The 19195-nt window shown below is 44.2% G+C and overlaps 1 protein-coding gene across 22 annotated transcripts in view; it reads right to left on the bottom strand.

Moving 5' to 3' along the window:
• Positions 1 to 19195, bottom strand: part of FOXP1 (forkhead box P1) — a 379651-nt gene that overhangs the window by 77234 nt on the left and 283222 nt on the right. The window contains exon 1 of one of the 22 annotated variants that reach the window (XM_014251629.2): positions 9147 to 9231. The exons of 19 other annotated variants lie outside the window; for them this stretch is intronic. The gene's annotated coding sequence lies outside the window, so the exon portion shown is untranslated. Of the gene's footprint in view, positions 1 to 5138; positions 5160 to 7259; positions 7281 to 9146; positions 9232 to 19195 lie in introns of those variants that run through there. 2 more of the 22 variants (XM_014251630.2, XM_088062040.1) reach the window with 2 other exon arrangements.

Genomic DNA, 19195 nt, shown 5'->3' on the forward strand with positions numbered 1-19195 from the left:
TGGGGTCCAGGCTGGTGTGAACACTGGCAAAAGGAGATTTAATTATGGGACAAACACCAGAACCACCAGAACCAGTGGCCATTGTCCCATGGCCGGCACCGTGTCCCTGTGCCTATGGGAAAGCCACCACCTCACCAGGCAGGACCAGCTCTGAGGACACTGAGTCATCAGGATGGGTAATCCCATTAATTCAGAATATCTTAATCCACAGTCTTTTAAAAACTTTTCTGGGAGTAGAAAATTATTTAATTAAATCCTGCCGTCACTATCTTCGCCCCGAAGCGTGACTCACCTTCATTATTCTCATCCCCAGAGAAGTTTACTTTACCCTGGGGTTTGTACTGCCTCTCATTGAAGCTGGACCAAGCAAACAGAAGAGGAAGCATGTTTAAGTATGTTTTCTGTGCCCTTCTTGGAAGATAGACAAGACAAATACTCTTCAGTCAGATTTATGACGACAAGCAGGGATACAGACAGGAATAGGGTGGGGTGCTGTAAACCCTACACATCGGTGATTAATCCAAAGGGCCGCATTCTGCCGTCAGCCGGGCAGGGACAACTCCCATTCACTTCCACGGCCCTTCTGCACATTTATCTTGGGACAGATCTGGCGATTAGGCCCTATCTTTGAAAACTGGCCATGTACCTTCCAGTAACAAATCTCTTAGCTGCACACTCCTTGCTAGAACAGAAGCACTTAAGCAGAAAGAAAAAAAAATAATCATGTATGTACTGCACACAGTCAGAGAGTACAAGTACACAGAGCACAAGTTTGCGTTGGTCCGTTCGACTTCATTTTACCATCTGAAACCACATTTTCACACCACACCTGCGCTTCTAAAGAAGGTGCTGCCTTCCATTTATAAACACAGCTAACAGCCACATTTAGCCACGGCCTGTACTTTATCACAAAAGCAACTTACAGAAACCTCACACAAACAAATTCGAATGAGCCAGAAACTATCGTGTTAAAAATTACAACACACATCCCGGACGAGCGTGGGCACACACGTACAGGTCTGAGGGACTTTAAATAGTTAAGAATGATGGCCTATATATCCACTCTCTTAACTCCCAACGTCCAACTTTTCCATGTAGCTAGTCCCTGGTAATACTAGGAATCAAAGGGCATGCAGCACCAGCAATAGGCTATTATAGCCCACACTTTATTACCCATTACTACCGAGGTCATTAGCGGTAAGAGTGATTGTACCGGTCTTAACCTATTGATCATTGTAACTACTATCATTTAATCCCGTGTTGAATGTCTGGAAAGCTGCTAAAGGCACACAAGAGAGAGTGCTTTAGTGATGAGAAATATAGCCAAAGCTTGGAAATTACACTTTGATTCATAAAATCTAGCCAGTGGTTTAAATCAATAGTATTTAAAACAGTCATGTAAGTTCTTAACTACAGCTCTCTAATATTTATGGGTCCCTTTTTGAGTGTATTCAGTCAAAACTAAACTTTACTTTAGATACTGTGCAATATACTTTACATTATGTTAGATAAAAAATATTTATTTCTGATATTTTGTCTGATAGTAAGTGAAACCTAAACCAAGAGCTATAAATTCATTTTAGATTTCTATCTCTCAGATGTCAACTTAAATGTGTTGCCAAAAAAAATTACAAACCAACTTTAAAAATGACTTAACTGTTTAAGTACATGAAAATGAGCATGTTTTATGAGTTAACAATGAATCACAGAAGGCAGTCTATGAAGAACTAAAATAATTCTGTCTTACTGCCTTCAGGGAGTTGAAGTTCAAATTAAACTACTGGCAGATATATTTAAAGAATGCTAAGTTAGCATGCAGGGAAGAAATCAATCCTTTATTTTTTCTTTCAAGTTGTTTATTTCTATTTTGCACTTGAAACATGATTGTTGCTATTGATATGATTAATGAACTACTTTGGGTATTGTTGACTGATAACAATAGGGTGTGGTAGATACCCAGCTGCATGTAAACCTGGCAGCAAAGGTAAAAATACAGCTGCAATTTGGCTTTGGGAGCTGTGCTAGTATGGACCTGCTGACATGCTAATACCATCAACGGCAAAAAATGTCTTTAATACTCACAATTGTCTTCACTCACTGTTTCTCCCAGGGTTTTGCCTCTGCTCCTCGGCATCCCCCAAAGCCCTCCTGGCCCCACAGTCCCCTCTGAGATCCTCCCATCTCAAGCTCTAAAAACACCCTAATTTGGCAAAACCAGCCAAGGGAAACTTCCACAAACTTGGGCCAAGCTCCCCTTTAACTTCCCCACGGAATTACAGCAGGGATGCATTTGTCACTCCTGCACACAACCCAGACCAGGGTCACAGGGATGAAAATGATTTAGTCCTATTTAATCATCTCCATTCCCTCATTTTTGGTGATATTAATATAATTAAATACTAGCTAAATAATTTCAAGTAGTTTAATCTTGTATGAAGCAAAGGAGGAAAAGAAAAAAAATAAAAAAAAAAAAGGAAATTTCACACCCTGTGCCTCTGATGCTGGATATGGCTGTGGTCCTGTTAACTGTTAGCAGGCATGCATGGAAGATGGGGAGGATTTCCTCAATTCATAAAGAATAACTCTGCCAGAAAATCCTTTTCTCCTGCGATCTAACTTCGAACCTGATTTCAGCAAGCCCTCATACCAGGCACCTTGGATTTCCAAACAGCAATTCTTTGGTTAAAGATTTTGTGATAAAAGTTAAACAGAGCAAAAACAGCTGAACACAGAAAAGAACAAGCCGCCGAGGAACAGATAAAAATACTAAACTACAGTAAAAATAGCTACGGCCAGGCAAAACCAAACAATGAACTTGAGCTGTACTATTAGCAAGATATCATATGCAATATATTCCAAGTATTAAAAAAAGATCAGGTGAAACAATACAAAACAGGAGAAGATAAAGCACTGACACCCTGGCAAGCAGAGAGGCACGATGCCACAAGCCAGAGCAGAGCCCAGCAAAATAAGAAGTGCTGAAGGCAGGCAGGACCTGCTTCCATCCTGAGACTAAAACATTTCCGACATAATACTTCATCCTCCAAAATCCCAAGACAAAAACGCCACTGTCGGAATTATTCACGCAGGAACTGCTGTGCTGGTCCATTATGCGAAATGGAATCTCACTTTTTGACTTAGTTCTTTTGCCATAATACAGCACAGCGCATTAAGACAGGTAATGTTTATTATATTAATGTAAAATCAGCTAAGTAGTCTGTCATTAGCATAACTGTGCTCTCTGTAACAATACAACTGCCTATTAAAAAAGGGGGGGGGAACCTCCTTAAAATTAAATTAGCATTTTATTATTATAATTTTGTTTATCGTATTTTATCAGGAGTGAAGATCTCCTTCTGACCCACAGAAAGCAGAACGATGGGCTATGCTGACATTCCCTGGCACGTCAGGATGTCTGCCGTCTTCTGTATTCTCTTCTAGCCGAGGAAAAACGGGAATATTTTCATATTTGTTTACAGAATGAAACATCTGATCTTATCTTCCACTTCTCATGCATACCAGGTTTCTCACTAAGTGCCAGGATAATTGTTTCTGCTATAATAAATACCCATTTAATTTGCATAAAAATATAAAGTTTACATAAATTAAATCCCTTCTACATCTAACATTTGTCAAATAGAGAGTAAACCAGAACATACAGACACACATCCAAATACCCCTTTAATAAGATGAGTGAGATTTTAAGCTTAATATTATCATCATAATTTTTCACATTTTTAAAAAGTTACCGTTTTTGTTTCCATCTCTAGCAGGAAAGGAAAAATTATATAACCTGCTGTACATGGTTCCAAACAGTGGTGATTTTATAATGATTCCGTTTAAATCTAAGGGGAAAAAAAAAAAAAAAAGGAAAAAAAAAAACCCTGCATTTTTTTTTCCAGAGTTTAGGAAAGGAAATGTCAGATCAACATATTCTGCCAAAAGAGTCTCAAATAAACCAAAAGCAATCCTGCTTAGAAACATCCAAAATACCCCTAAAGCCCTTGAAAACCCCTTGAAACCCTCTCTCACAAATAGTATACTGAGAATGATCATGGTGTCAGCCTCCTTACATTTGTGTATTAATTCATAGATACATTATAGAGAGCTTAATTAAATAATAAAAGACCATGATAGAACCAGCAACATATACTATACCCTGAATTTCATGTGAGTGAAAGAGAAGTGTTACACAGAGGGGATTTTTTCTTTTTTTTTCTTATGGCAGATTTTAAAGAACTGCAGCTCCCAACAGATTTCTAGGAAGGATGAGCCCTCTTTACATCCCTGGCTATTTTCTCCTGCAAGAATCAAATCCATAGCTGCCTGTTCTTCACACTCATTTGAGATGACGTACATTGTCGTGGCCAGTTGAAAAAAAAAAAAAATAAATTAGAGATACTTGAAAAAAAATCCACCTGGTTAAATCATGCTGTTTATTTCCCACACAAACCAGAGCTCTGCTTAAACACTCGGGTTGGCTTTGCCACTCTGGTTCCAAGTGACGCCTTTATAACAGTTGTAAACTTTATTTGCTTAAAAATGTGCAGGTTTTCACACCTATGGCAGACACCTACAGCTGAACATCACAGCTAAGCACAACGGTGCAAATTAGATTCTAATGAGAAAACATCAGTTGCTTCTTTGACAATTTTGCCATTCACTGATTTACTTCTAATGAAGACGCACTCCAACCAGCCAGCTCGCCGTGTTAAAGGTCAAAGCACGTTCAAAAAAATGCCTCACAAAATCAAGGCAAATGGGAAACCCGTAAAGAAACCTTCTCATAAAGTGGCGTGGCAATTAGAGTAATTGTGCAAAAAGCCGTCTTCGGTAAAAAGTAAAAGAAATTAAGCTGCCACTACTGTAACAGGTTAGATGAAAATCAAAATTTAATGTATTCTCCCTTGTGTCGTCTTGTTTTGTCAAGACATCAAATAGAATTGGAAAGTACAAAATAACAAGCCCTTGAGAAATCACAGAAGCCGACCTTTTTGATGTTGTTGGTTTACCTTGTTCTCAGTTATTTGAACAATGATGTTTCAGATTTAAGGGCAAGATAAAGCTTAAAAATTAAAACCCGTTGTCAGTTTGGGGAGGAGGGGGTGTTGTCCCTCCCAAATAACAGAGCATCTTACCTAATCAATGAAGGAAAATCCGTCCAAAACTAGTGCACAGAACAATTGGCAATTCCACTTATTTGTTCAATATTCAGTCTGGGTTCTATAACATTCATTCAACTTCAATACAGACTACAGATCCTCCTGCTAGCGCAGAAAACCGTGCTGGAAAGGTTAAAAAGAAAAAATAAAAAAAAAAAAAGAAAAAAAAAGAAGAAAAAAAGGCTGGGGCTGAGATATTTGCCAGTGCTGCTTCTCTCCCATTCTCTACATGGCCAGTCTAATCTGCAGATGAGTATATGGTGGATTTTTTTCCCTTTCCTTTTAACTGGGAAGCGAAGCTGAACAAGTAAGCACCTTATAAAAACAAAACAGGACAGGACATTTTAACTGAACTACAGCAAAGTAGTTTCCAGTAATGCAGTTCTGCTTTCAATAAAACAAACAAACTGCTTAAAATCAGCCAAGCCTTTCACCAAACAATAACAAATTTAGCTTATGGTGTCAGGACTTTCCCACAATCTAGTTTTGCAGGTGTTGATGAAACTACCTCTGCTACCGCTTTTCCCTAGCAAAGAGGGGACAAAAACAACCAGTTAAGTTATCCTGCTACTGAAAAACCTTTACAGAAACTAAATCCAAGTGCTGTGTCCTCCCAGCTCACATTTGCCTACAGCAGCTCTGAAAAGACTAAGAAATACAGAGCAGAAAAGCACAGGAGCTTTTCAAACTCCTTAAACTTCTGAATGCAAAAATCCTTCCCCCCTTACCTTTCTTCAGCTGCCGGAGCATGTAATCACAGACACAGAAACCAAGGCATTCTGGACTGAAATAATAACTTCAGGATTTTAAAAACAAATTCATTCTAAAGTAACAACAGTGCTTGAGCACTGTCAGCTTAAAATGGTGCATAAGGAATCGCTCTGACTGCCCTACCTCGCTTTCAATGCCTAAAAATCCATTTTATCCTTCTCCACGCAACTGTTGCAACCCTTTTCTTCCTTGCACCAACTAAAACCAACTCAACCCGCGCAGACATCAGAGCCCAGCGTCCGTCAGTGCAATCGTCTGTCCATCTGTGACGCACTGCTACGACTCTACCGTGGGGTCTGGTCGCTTTTCACACCCCAGCACAAATTTCAGCCTGAGGTTAAGAGTTACACTTCTAAAACTTGTGCAGGGCTCATCCAGCCGCAGAAGAATGTGAGGTACCCACACCTTCCTCTGAGCACTGAGGTCCCTGCAAAGACAGTGCAGGGATTTCATCTCTTCCCTGTCAATCCCATTGTATTTATGACTTCTCTTTAGTTCAGCTGAGTGACTGGTCAGAGCATGTCTCAGAGCTTTTTTTTTCTTTTAAAGCAAAAATAACACTGCTTAGAAAAGGGAGGGCACAATGGCACAGCACAGTAAAGTGAATGTTAAACAAGACTCAGAAAAAAAAAACAAACCAACTGTAGCAAACAAAAAAAATTTCAAAGCAGCCCTTCCTATCATAAGCTTTCTGATGATTTATGGTTTACCAACTCAGCAAGGTTACGCAACACTGCATGCCTTTAGATGCATTATTTGAGTCAGTTGAGATTTAATTAAGATCACAGCCTCCAAAATCCCTGTCAAATGAAAATTCACAGAAGACAATACACTATATATCCTCATGCAGATAGTCTCCATTCCATGCTCTGGAATAACATAAGTTAATCCTCGTTTCTATGGTGGCAGACAAAAGTTCACTAATTTTGTTTTCTTTTGACACTTGTGTTGTTTTCTGTTTTATGTCATGAGATCATTCCCTTTTGAGAGGGGAGGGGAGCTGATATAGGGGGAGAGGAGGGAGAGCAATATGTCTGAATATGGCAGCAGATGTATTTTGACATTCTCACAGCTCTGCTGTGATGTCATCAAGTTTTCATATAATTAACCCCTGCCAGTAAGAGCATCCTTTCATGACATCTGTCCACTGGGAAGAGGAGGAAGAAGTCAGGGAAAAAAGCACAAAAAGTGCCTCAGTCTTGCTCTCACACTAAAACCAAAACCAAACAAAATTAAATTAGGGCTACAAAACAGCGTTTACATCTTCCTTCTGTATCAAGTGACTGGCTTTCCCCAATTCATTATCTGCCCCAACTACCTCCTCACCTCCGAGGTGCTCTGACACCACACGCCACGGACGCCCAGCTCATTCCCAGCGCCTTCTCCTCCTGACGGTCCTGGTGCAGGAGAACCCCTTCACTCTATAATCCAGCTCCTCTATTTGCTAGGCACGAGCACGTTAAATAAAACAATATTTCTTACAGAGAAATTGCTAGAACTTTACTTCATTCCACTGTATTCCTATTTGCATTATCTTAATATCTGCTTGCTTATCTCATGGTTTAGAAATGACAGGTGCTAGCGGTCTTTTGTTTGACAGGCCACTACACAAATAACTGTCTTGCCTGAAAGGGCTAATGCACTACTAATGAACAATAAATCAACTTTGATTATAAAGTGTCAGACCAATCAGTTTGCAGTTCAGCTCTATCACAATCTAGGCCAAGGCAGCTACTCTGTTCAGGCAGGACTCGGGTTTCATCTCCGCAGCCTTATCAATGAAATTTTTTGGACGCAGCCACAGGAGATCACTGAAAGCCCTCTGACAGCAGATTTTCCGCTGGCTGTGAGGAGAGGACAGAGCCTGCTTTTAGAGACTTCCTAGGCTGCTACTACAATAAATATACAATCAACAAAAGCCATTTCTTTACCAGACAGAAGCACACTCTAATGACATACGCACATGTGCACATGTGTTGTAGCCGTGACTTTTAGAAGCAAACAGAAATGCCTTTCACTTTTGGTGTAAAAGATGTGCGAGATGCCTGAAAGCTCTGCACATTAAACACACTTATGAGGGGTTCGATCTGGTAAATAATAATTTAGCAGGCAGCGTGCTTACAGCTCCGGGGAGAGAGGAGGGTAAAGAGCCTCCTTGCTTACTACAGCTACTGCACACGCACAAGGCACTCCAGGATTGGGCCCAGGAGCATCAGGCATGAGAATCAGCTGTGATCCAAAAAAAAAAAAAAAAAGAATATTTTAACATTTCAGTTTATTTATAAAACGGCAAACTAGCGTGTGCAAGTCACTTTTTATTAGAAATAAACTTCAGCAATTTATTGTAGTTCACAACTCAACACTCACTGCTAGAATAAATCCAACCGTTTGGTTTTCATAAACAGATCTTGGTCACCCTGAATGATTCACACTTCCTGCCACCGAACTTGTTTTTATTTAAAAATATGAAATGGTAGCGTGTCGAGCGCCGGCACACGCACCGAGACGGCTGTGTCGCGTTAGCGAGGGGTTTTTCCCCGCCACCAGCACAAGGACAAGCCACAACTCTCACTGATCTCGGAGACAAGCTGGCTTTGAAGGAGTTAATTCCAGGGAGGAAGAGTGTATATGCACTTTGCTCTAAACTTACCACCCACTTCCTAAGGGTTCCCTCCTCCCCGACACCACCACCCTCGAAATTTCAGCTCACTCGCACTGCAACGCTGACACCGAGCCCGGCTGCGCCGAGATCCCGTTACATCCATTTCGCCGGGGTTCGCAGCACCAGTCAATGTCAAAAACAAAGCTCACTCACTTAATTTCCCCCTGGTAAATTGACTGGCGAATCCATCCAGCGATCTCGGTTCCTGACATTTAAACCTGACACTGTGTTTTCTCCGGCTGCGTGCACTTTCCCTCCTTCCTCGCTCTTCTTCCCAACTCCAGCGCTGCGGCACAGCCCGCCCGGCTACGCGCACCCGCCACTGTCACGACAGGCGCCGGGCGACACGCTCCGCTCATCACTTCTAAAACCCCCCGGCGAGTTGCGGGGCGCGCACGCCGTCCCTCCCTTACCTCCCTCCTCCTCCTCCTCCTCCTCCTCCTCCTCCTCCCGCGGAGGAGCCGGCACCGCGCGGCTCCTCCAGGCCGCCGCGACTCTTTCCGCCACTTTGCGCGGGCCTCCCGCCCCCGATCCCCCCGCGGGGCACCCACCTGGGCGGCGGCGGGCGGCGTGCGGCGCGCCGGGCCATGGAGCGGGCTGGCGGAGCGGCGGGCGCGGAGCGGTGCGGAGCCTCCGCGGGCGCGGGCGGAGTGCGGGGCGCGCTGCTCGCGGGCTGCCGCCGCCGCGCCGCCACCCGCGCGGCCCCGCCCTGCGCCGCCGCGCACACCCCGCCCCGGAACGGGGCGCCCCGCGGGCCGCCCCCGCCCCCCGCCCGGGCACCGCCGGCTGGACACCCCCCCGGAGCCCGGCGGGGCGGGGGAAAGCGCCGGCACGGAGCGCTGGCTGCGCCCCGGGAGAGCCTGCTGCCCGCCCCGCAACTTTCTCGTCTCCCGCGGAAAGTGGCTGCCGCTCTCCTGCTGCCTGCCCGACGGCTCTGCCACACAACCCCGGGATTTCGGTATCGGAAAATAGAACTGAGAATAGTAAAGAGACGACCACAAGGTGCCTGTGACGGGAGTTTGTACCAAAGCGGGGCAGAGCGGCCGGCCTGCGGAGGGGAGCGTCTCCCCTTCTTCCCTCGGGGAAGCGGCGGTAGCCGTGTTCCCCTGCCAGCCCCGGGTCCACGGCCACACCGATCTAAGGCAGCCGAACCCCCGAGCTCTGTGCACCCAAAGCCGCTGTGTTTGGGTCTGGGGCACCTCCCAAACCTGAGGTACGCCTCGCTCAGAATAAGCTTCACAAACTCAGGCGGGCGAGCTCCAAGAAATGCTTGTCCCGACTTCAGTACCCAAACTCGACCCCCTGTCCGTCTGCTCTCTCTAACCCAGGGATTGCCACAGACGTGGTGCCCTGTTTTCCCTTCCCCAAAAGCTCCCATCCATAGCACATGCTGAGGTGGATCCCACAGAGGTCACCGAGCCCAACTACTTCATCTCAGGCAGCAATATTTGTTAAAAACTCTCCCCGCTATTTCAAATACTTTTTTAACATATTCACATAGTTTCTGAAGACAAAATTGATGCAGAGAGTAACTCCTCGGTTACTTCACGTGCGAGTACAAGAGCAGACAGAAGCTGCCCTACACCATTACCAGCAGAATCTCCCGTTATTTGCAGGAGTCGGGGCTGTCAGACAATAGCCCCATTAGTGATGCTGCTGAAGAACCTCACAAGAAGCAAAGACAAAGGACCCAATTTACTGACAACTTGTGATCTGATGTTAAATGGGATACGATACGGATTGCTTTCCACCCTAAAGTGTTTTCGTGTCAGATAACAAATTTATTAATGGGATTTTTTTCAGGTCACAAAAATGTGACCCCACCCTCTTATGAATATTTAATAAGGGACTAAGGGCATCTTTTGCAAGACCCTAAATCTGCCAGAAACAGCCCACATGAATCAGAAAGTGCCTGCCTCTTAAAGGGGCACGGACGCCCCGAGCAGGTCAGCACAGACAGGGCATGGGAACAGCCAGGATTTATCCGCGTTATGTCTGTGCAAAGTCAAGCACACATGTACACACACAGCCCCCGAAACACTGGGAGCTCAGCAGTAACACAAACCATAAAGCATGCAACGCGCTAGTAATAATTATCACCTGTGCTTAAGAGAAATCCTTCCTGTCCTGGACTTCAAAGTAATCTCGAGGAACTTGGATTGCTTTGGGAAATATACGACAGAATACACAGACTTAAACTTTTCAACAGTTCTGGTGTGGACCACCTCCTCCTCCTTCCTGCTGTATTTCTAAGAGCATTGCTGTGGCAGCGTTCCCAACAGCCCTGATGGCAAAGGAGCAGAGTTAGGAAGGCTCTGAGTGTTAACACACGCTGACCAACTCTGCAGCCAAAAAAGAGCAGGGGCTGCATGCCCAGGCAGTCTCTGCAGACCATCAGAGGATGCTCTACAGACCCCAGTTGGGAAATCTTTTGATCCATCTTGTCTGCCTCAGCAGAAACTTCTCACCCACACAAGCCTCAATCCTATTCTTACATCATCGATTTTTATTTTCCAGGATCACCACATCCAGGCACACACAGCTCAATCCAAGGCCAGTGCCCTCCTTTCCTGCCCTGGTCGCTGACATGCCTGTGTGCCAAGCTCTGCCTTACTCTATTTAAAAAAAAAGGGGGGATTCTATGAAAACGACCACTTTGCTCAAGGCATTTCTCTTCTTTCCAGAGGCAAAGAAAAAGTGTAATGTGTCAATGCAAGCCCAAGGCTGTGAGAGCTACATGTGAAGCAAAAGCACAGTGCTGGCTCTGGCACTGACAATTGTTCCCAGCTTTGGGCAAGTCACCTAGGAATTTTGGTGGTTTTAGTTCTTTAATCATGTCCCTAATGTTGAGGATGCCTCTTTCTCTGAGAGCTCTGTCTGCAGTGTTTCTGGCCTGGCTTTGCAGTGGCTTGCACCATTTCAAGGCAGTCAGTAGCCTCGACATCTTTGCCTCCTCATCTGCAAAATGGGGATAATACGACTTGTTTCAGGATCTTCTGTAGTCCAGTATTTGCAAAACACTTTGAAAAATGAAAGGTGCTGTCTAAGCACTGAAAGCTGGCCACAGAACCTGCAAGCCATATTTTTAAAGCGTTTTATACCCTTTCATATAAAAGCTTCATACCTGCAAGCTCAGCCAACATCTGCTCTGGGCTAAAAACTTCAGCCTTAGTAACAGAGATGGTAGCACTTGTTAAGTAAGGTCACCATGAAATATAATGCATTTCTAAGCCAGCAAAATATTTTAAAAGACCAAGAAGAACCATAAACTCCCACTTTAATTCCATTCAATTACGAAGAGTCATCACAGACAGAGACCATCAGACAGGGATGTTCAAAACAGAACACATAAAGTAATACATTAAAAAAAACTGGGAGGGAGCGTGGCAGGCTAGATGGGGATTTGGCACTGTGTGCCCATGGGATCTGATCCATATTGGGTGGTGGTATCTTTCACCTAGGTGAAAGCAAATAATCACTGGATACTGATCTCTAAGGTCCAAGTGAGAGGAGTAGATCATGAATTATGACAAGTATAGTAGAATAAATTATTTTGCTACGCCATTATTTTACATGTTCACTTTATTCATAGACTTTTGCAGGTACCCATCCATGCAGAGACCACAGACTTGCCTACAGAAAAGCCTCAGCAGCCTGCAGGGCAGGGAAGAAAAGAAAAGACATCCACAAAGTGTAATCTTCTCTAACCAGAGTCAACCTGCCCTAAATGAGTCAATTTTATGTCTAGTTCTAATACGAGGCAATTTCTACCTAAACCAGCAATACATCTGCACTTAGTCCTCGGGATGTTCTCCTGGGCAGACACGGCCAAACAGGTCCCACTTTGTGCTCTGGCAGCCGCTAGTGGGCCAAAACAGAAAAAAACCTGCCAAACAGAAAATTGGGAGTAATTCAGCTGAACTTAGGTGCCAGTGCTGCTGTGGCACAGAGGAGCCCACCCGCCCAGTGGGGCCACGCCAAGCCTGGCAAAAAGCAAGTGCCAAAGCAGGCTGCTCAGCACTTGGACTGGAGCCATGGGCCACTTAAAAAGCAAACTGCTGTTTGCAGTTCTGAGGGAAAAAGGCCATCTCGGATATTATTCCCACTCCTGGATCCCCAGGCCCATTTTTGTGGGGTTAAATCATATTTTCCTGTTTTGAGAATGCTTCATTTTCCCTTGTTGCTGTTTGAAAGACCTACAAAAACAAATGGGGAAAACAACTGACTAAACAGGAAACAGTGTAACTTGCAACCCACAAAGTGCTGAGAAAAAGGATAAAGTAAACAGGTTTTTGGGTCATCTTTAATAATCTCAGCTACTGCCCTCATGATAAAATATCTTCAGGCAGAAATGTGATTTTTAGGCTGATGGTGTCTAACAAAACAGAACGCCAAAGCAATTAACATTTCGGTAATCCTTGTGTCTCTGTTACTCTTTTTTTTTTTTTTTGATGTGAAACTGTCATTTTTCTTACTGGCCCTGCAAATTCTGCATGAGCAACGCTCTTTAAATCCCCTCAGTGTTGTACAATGGTTTAAATTTCACTTCATGGCATGCTTTAAATTACCATTCACATCTTCATTTAATGCATCATTTTATAATGCCAGTGTTACTAGTTAATTTATATATACACAGCAGGATGTGTCAACATTCAGGTGAGTTATGAATATGATTGTACAGGAGTTATGGAAGACATTTCAGCAAAATTATGGTTCCCTCTAAACATAAAAATATTAATAATGAATCAAACATCACAGGTAAACAACAAATTTTATGTAATTGCTTCACCCCCCATGCGTCTAGATAAATAAATAAATATGGCATCATTTTTGCTCTGTATTCATATTTGATTGATCTTAATAAATTGCCATCTCCTTCCCTAATAAACTGTAATCTCTTGTTTCCGCCACAAAGTAAAATTTATTAGCACACTCTTCTACCAGCAGGTCTGCATCACTCACAACACAGTGTGCAAATTGTTCCAAGTATGCTTGGGCATTATTCATAATTTATTCTTCTGCCCCAAAGTACACAATATATTGAGAGGTAATCACCACTAACTGTTCTCAGTTACTTTCCTTAATTATGTGAGATGACATTTATGTCACATACAGTAGAGGAAATGCTGCAGTTTCCACTAAAACTCCATTTTTTTGCCATGGGTTGAAACACAGTGTTCACACAGAGAAAACCTTCTTAGGACAGGAAAGACTGGAGGTGGTATCTGGTAGGAGATGGGAACACCTCCACTTGAAAAGAACAAGCCCTGTCTACCAAAATAACCCACTGGGCATGACAACAGCGATGGCTCCGAGAGGAAAAGTAGGTGTTTTGTCGTGATGTTAAAGTTGCCATGGTAAGAAAAAAAACCACAGAATGAAACATCAACAAAACAAATGTCAATCAAACACATTTTTGCCTGTTAAGTATTAACCAGTGAACTCCTGGCCACCCCAGATCATGCAGTGCAGGCAGGCGGCCGCTGCGGGCTGGAGCTGCCCCAGGGTGCCCAGCTGGATGTTTTGGGCTGGATCACCCCAGTTTGGGGCTGGTGTGGAATGCAGTGCTGGAAGTACTGCCCTCTCCTGGTAATCTGCCTCTCTCATCAGGAGACTTTATGCTTCACCTCACTCACAAAGGATCCTCTTTAAAAATCCAGGTCTGCTTCCAGGACATCACAACCTACACACACAAATGTATCACCAGAGATATAATTTAAAATAAAACTGATTAACTATGGGCCCCTTTAGGTAATAACATCTATCAGACCATTGTGCTCACAGTCCAAGAGTACTGAGTTCTATATTCTGGTACTCCTGTGAGAACACCCTCTATCACCACTGGGCATTGCCATTTTTCACTCACTCTGCTGGGAACACATATCAGAGTATTTTCCATATATTTCAATAAAACACCTTCTTAGTAGTAATGGGCCACTGTTCCCATTTCAGTGGTCCCCAAGGTTTCATGATACAGTTTATTTAGCTGGCTCATGTTTCCAAGTTTTCTTCCAATATTCAAAAGCTATTTTTAATTTTTTTTTAAAGAAGGCAGCCAAGGGAAGAGCCTTTTCTCTTATTTAAAAAGCGAAACAGTAAAGTTGATACATGCAACAGAACAACTCGAATTATTTCCTAAAGAGGTGTTTAGTCAACAGCCCTTGTGGTTAGACAGGAGCGCACAGAAAAGCTGTGACACTGCTGGTGCTACACAGGGATGGAGTTTGGAAGCAGCACCGGGATCTCTGCTCCTGCTAGAAAAAGCAGTGTGACTCCAGGAATCAAATGCCTATGGAAAAAGAGCTTTTTAGGAAGCAGGGCTTGGTGAGGACATGTCCTCTTGACCACCACCCTGTGACGCCACAGTGGCTGAATTCCCTCCTGTGCTTCTCCTCCTCCTCGCTGTCTCTGGGTCAGGAGCATCCCCTCACTAAGCCCGGCAGGATGGGGAATGGGAGGGGAGGAGGAGGTGGAGTTGTTTTGGGAAAACAAGACTGCAGGGCAGGAGAAGCCCCAGCCTCAGCACAGCCATCCCCTGGCCTTTGGCCACGTCAGTCATTTTGATGGTGCACATCTGGTTTCGCATGGGTGAGAAACAGGCAGCCGTGCTGGCTAAGCAAACAGCCCAGCCACAGGACTTTGCTCTCCGATCCCTTGGGGTCATCCCAGCAGCTCAGAGTCCTTTGTGCATCACTAAGCAGGGCTCGCTGTGTGCTCTGGGCTTTTCCTTTGTACTTCACTCTGGCCCTTCACAGTGCAATGCCACGATCTATCACTTCATTCCAAATAAACGGCCCAAACTCAACTCAAGGACAAGGTCCTGCTTCCCTTCTCCAGGCAAATGCAGCTCCTGTCTTATGACCCATCAACATTTCCTATCCAAATCCAGCTGCTGCTTATTCCAATCCTTTCTCATTCCTGACCCTGAGCCACAAGGAAAGAGAGGATGCTGAGAGGCAGCAGGTCTTGGAGCTGGAGAGGATGTGGTGTGCCAGCCAGGACCTGTTCCTTTGCTGCACCCATCATGGCAAAAGATAAACAAGTAAATAAAAGAATTTTTTCTGTGGTCTCTTAAAGACAAAAAGTTGGCTTCCTGTAGCAAGAGAAATCACTTGAATGAATCTAAAGATTTTGGGTTGGAAAAGCACAAACTTGCTGCAAAGTGTGTAAGAGGAGAGGAATACTACAAAAATTTATCTCTGGAAGGAGACAACAATTCTCTGCCCTCAAACACAGCCAGTTCTGGGGTGGAGGGTGGCAGCAACTTTACCACACAGAGCCCTGAAGGAATTCAGGACACCTGAGGCACCAAATCCTTCACTCCAATGAAATTGCAGGGTGATTAAGCAGAGAGAATGTAACTATCCAAACTGTAATTTGGCCAGCACAATGGATCTAACACCCCTATTCTTGGGAGGAAAAAAAAACCCCGTACTGTATTTCAAGTTCAAAATCTAATTAACTATTTGAGAAAAATAATTCTGTTTTTAAAAGAAAATTCCTAACAATATAAAGAGAATTAGTGCCAAAGTTTTTGAAGAACCACATAAAATGGTATGAAAAACGTATGATATTGTAATAATAGGAATGACTGGATTTGCTCAAATGTTCCTTATACCTTATAATACAAGAATAAAATACAGTGTAAATCCTTCTATCTACGTAAGTTCCCTGTACAGAAAAATCTCTCCTTTAATAGGTTTACACCTTTAACATGTATTAGTTTGGAAAAGTCCTAGGGTGTAATTACACATCTTGACTTGGCACATTAATAGCTGTTCCCTTCATTTACTGATTTCTTTTACTGGTCAATTTGCTATTTTACTACATTGCTCTTACAGCTTGGCTTCTCCCCTGTGCTGGGAAGGGCAGAGGGGCCGAGCTGGCCACGGGCTGTGTGCGCTGCCTTGGGGAGGCAGCTTTTGATACCTTGATCTTGGCCATCTGCACGCATGATGCTCGTCTGGGATGTGCCATTTGCATCCAAGTTTGCCAGCAAGCTGCAGGTCACAGGCAGATGTAAGCAGAGCTGCCCTCACTTCCAGGAAAATCTGTGCAGAAATACACTCTACAGGCCCAGGAGAGAACGAGCCAAGCAGGGCTTCTCCAGGGCTTGGTGCCACCTTGCCGGTCTCCCTCCAGTGCCCCACAGAGCACCTGCTGCTGCCCAGGCTCCTGACCCTGTGTCCTGCCCCATGGCATGTCCTCACAAATCCCCTCTGCCACCTTGCATCCCTCAACTCCTTCCTTGCTCCAGGCTTTTGCTGTTGTCCCAGGTTTTGTTCTCTGCTCCCCTGGAGCTCCATCCCTATTGTTCCTCCTTGCCTTCTTTCTCCCTATGGTTTGAGAGAGCAGGGGAGATGCTCCAGGGACAGGATGCTCACCTTGCTCCACCACACCTGGGAAAGGACCATTTTCCCTGTGATGGAGGAGGAACACGCCCAATGATCTATGCTACCAGTCTTCACAGGTTGTCTTTCCATCTCTCAGCTCCAGACTCACAGCAGAGTTCACATTTCCTAAGCCTCTGTCCAGTTTCTACAGGTTTTTTGACAGTTTAAGGGTTTTCTTCTGTTATAGCGGAGCCATTCCGTTAATGGCTTCTCAGTACTGCCATTATAAACCAGAACTTTTCAGGTGTTTATTACTCAGCTTTAAAAATTGGCTCTAAGCTGAAATTTGGCAAAAGAAGTGTCAGCCTAGGAGAAAATTTTATATTTTGCCAATTTTACACTCTAAAAAAAAATGACCCCATTTTGGCCTCCATAAAAATGCAGCTTTTGCTGCCTCAATGACACTGGTGAAGTAACAAGTCAATATTGTAATAGTGCCAACAGAACTGAGTGATTTAATGCCTAAAATTGCTTTGAAGGTGAAGAGTGCTATTGAGCTGCTAATTATTAACTATTATTACTGATCCTGCCGCAAACAGAAAACAGAGGGAATATGAAACATCACTGGGAAAACAAGGAGGAATCGGAATGAGGGTCCAGCGCTGAACACAGAAGAGCTGGAAAACAAGAGTCAGGAGCCTTGGCAGGGTGGGATCCTCCAGCCAACGCAAGAAGAATGAACTGATATGGAAATATTATTTTTCGTTTTCCAGGACAGTATTTCAAACACAAATAAAATACAAATGACACAGTGTAGCTTGCTCCATGCCAAAGCTAGCAACGATGTGGGATCAAAATCAGCTCTAAACCAGGCTGAACTGAGGTCAGTAGGAACCTCATATTGCTCAGCTGAAGCCAAGAGAAACTTTGACATTTAATCCAACTTTGAGAAGACAGCCCTGAAGGTGCTGAGGATAGGTGACCTTGCCTCAGCTGCCCAGCAGTCAGGCATCCACGTACAAACGGGCTGGGAATTTCAAAGATCCCAAAAGACTTACATCCTCCGAATCTTCGGGATTCTTTCAAATCCTGTATGCACAGGAATAGCAGCATCCGAATCACACAGCCCAAAATCTGACCTAGGTTGATCCAACTTGGCTGTATGGAGGGAAAAGTAAGTGATCTCCACTCTGAACATTTCCAGCCACTCACTCCACTGTGTCACCTTCTGAGCAGACTGTGGTTCCGCAGCAGAAAGGTGACAGAGTGAATGTTTCTTACTTTGAGGGAAGAGTTGAGGACCAGGAGTTGCATGAGGCCAGGACACACTGCCATTTGCAATGGGCTGTACCAAAGCAGCCATGAAAAATCATTTGGGCTGCTTTCAAACACAGTAAAAAAGAAGTAAAAAAAACCCACCCATTTATCTTTCTGGAAACTTTCTGCTTGTCTAAGTGGCAGCTATTTAAATACAATTAACAAGCAAATGATTTTAAAATTACAATACATTTAGTAAGGCAGCATCACAAACAATTTGCATCTCATTAAAGTGTTTGAAGCTGCAGAATCAACCTCCCAAAAGGGCTGCACATCAAGTGGGAAACATGGTTATATCACCAGCTTCTGCACTGTCCTGTGACACCAGACACACGGTGGGAGGGCAGCAGAGGGGGTCTCAGTGTCCAGCTGAGCCCCTGGCTGGGCCACCCCCGTGGGGAGCTCTGGCCACGGCTCTCAGCACAAGGACGGATGCCACAAGCCACAGCCTTGCTGGAAGTGGGTGTAAAACAAGGAAGGAAGGAAGGAAGGAAGTAAGAGGGTGTGTGAGTGCGTGTGTGCATGTGGGATGGGCACTTTTTAATATACATTCATGAACAAAGAATTTAAAGAGATTTCAAGCTATTTACTCAGCTCTATATATAATTAAAAGTTTATAGATTACACTGCCACAAACCTTCTGAGATTGCTGCCGGGTTTGGACACACATTAATTCCCAGGAGCCTCCTGCAGAACAATCCCATACCGACGTGTGCAGCAGGAAAAGCTTCAAAGAAGTAACAGTTTTAAGTGCTTTCAATTCACTTTCAACTGATTTAGTGTGGTGGTTCCATTTAACCTGAAGGATTCAGGAACACTTCCCAGATCACACACTGCTTCCTCTCGTACCTTTGGCTTCCTTTAGAAAGCCAGGCAGATGCACCAAGCCCTGCTGGATCCATTCTAGGATACAGGTTTTGCTAAGCACAGCTCCAAATGGTACCTGTGTG

The sequence above is a fragment of the Pseudopodoces humilis genome, chromosome 13 (assembly GCF_049639895.1).
Source record: "Pseudopodoces humilis isolate 2021_Gansu_Grassland_sample_001 chromosome 13, ASM4963989v1, whole genome shotgun sequence".
NCBI classification, from domain to species: domain Eukaryota; kingdom Metazoa; phylum Chordata; class Aves; order Passeriformes; family Paridae; genus Pseudopodoces; species Pseudopodoces humilis.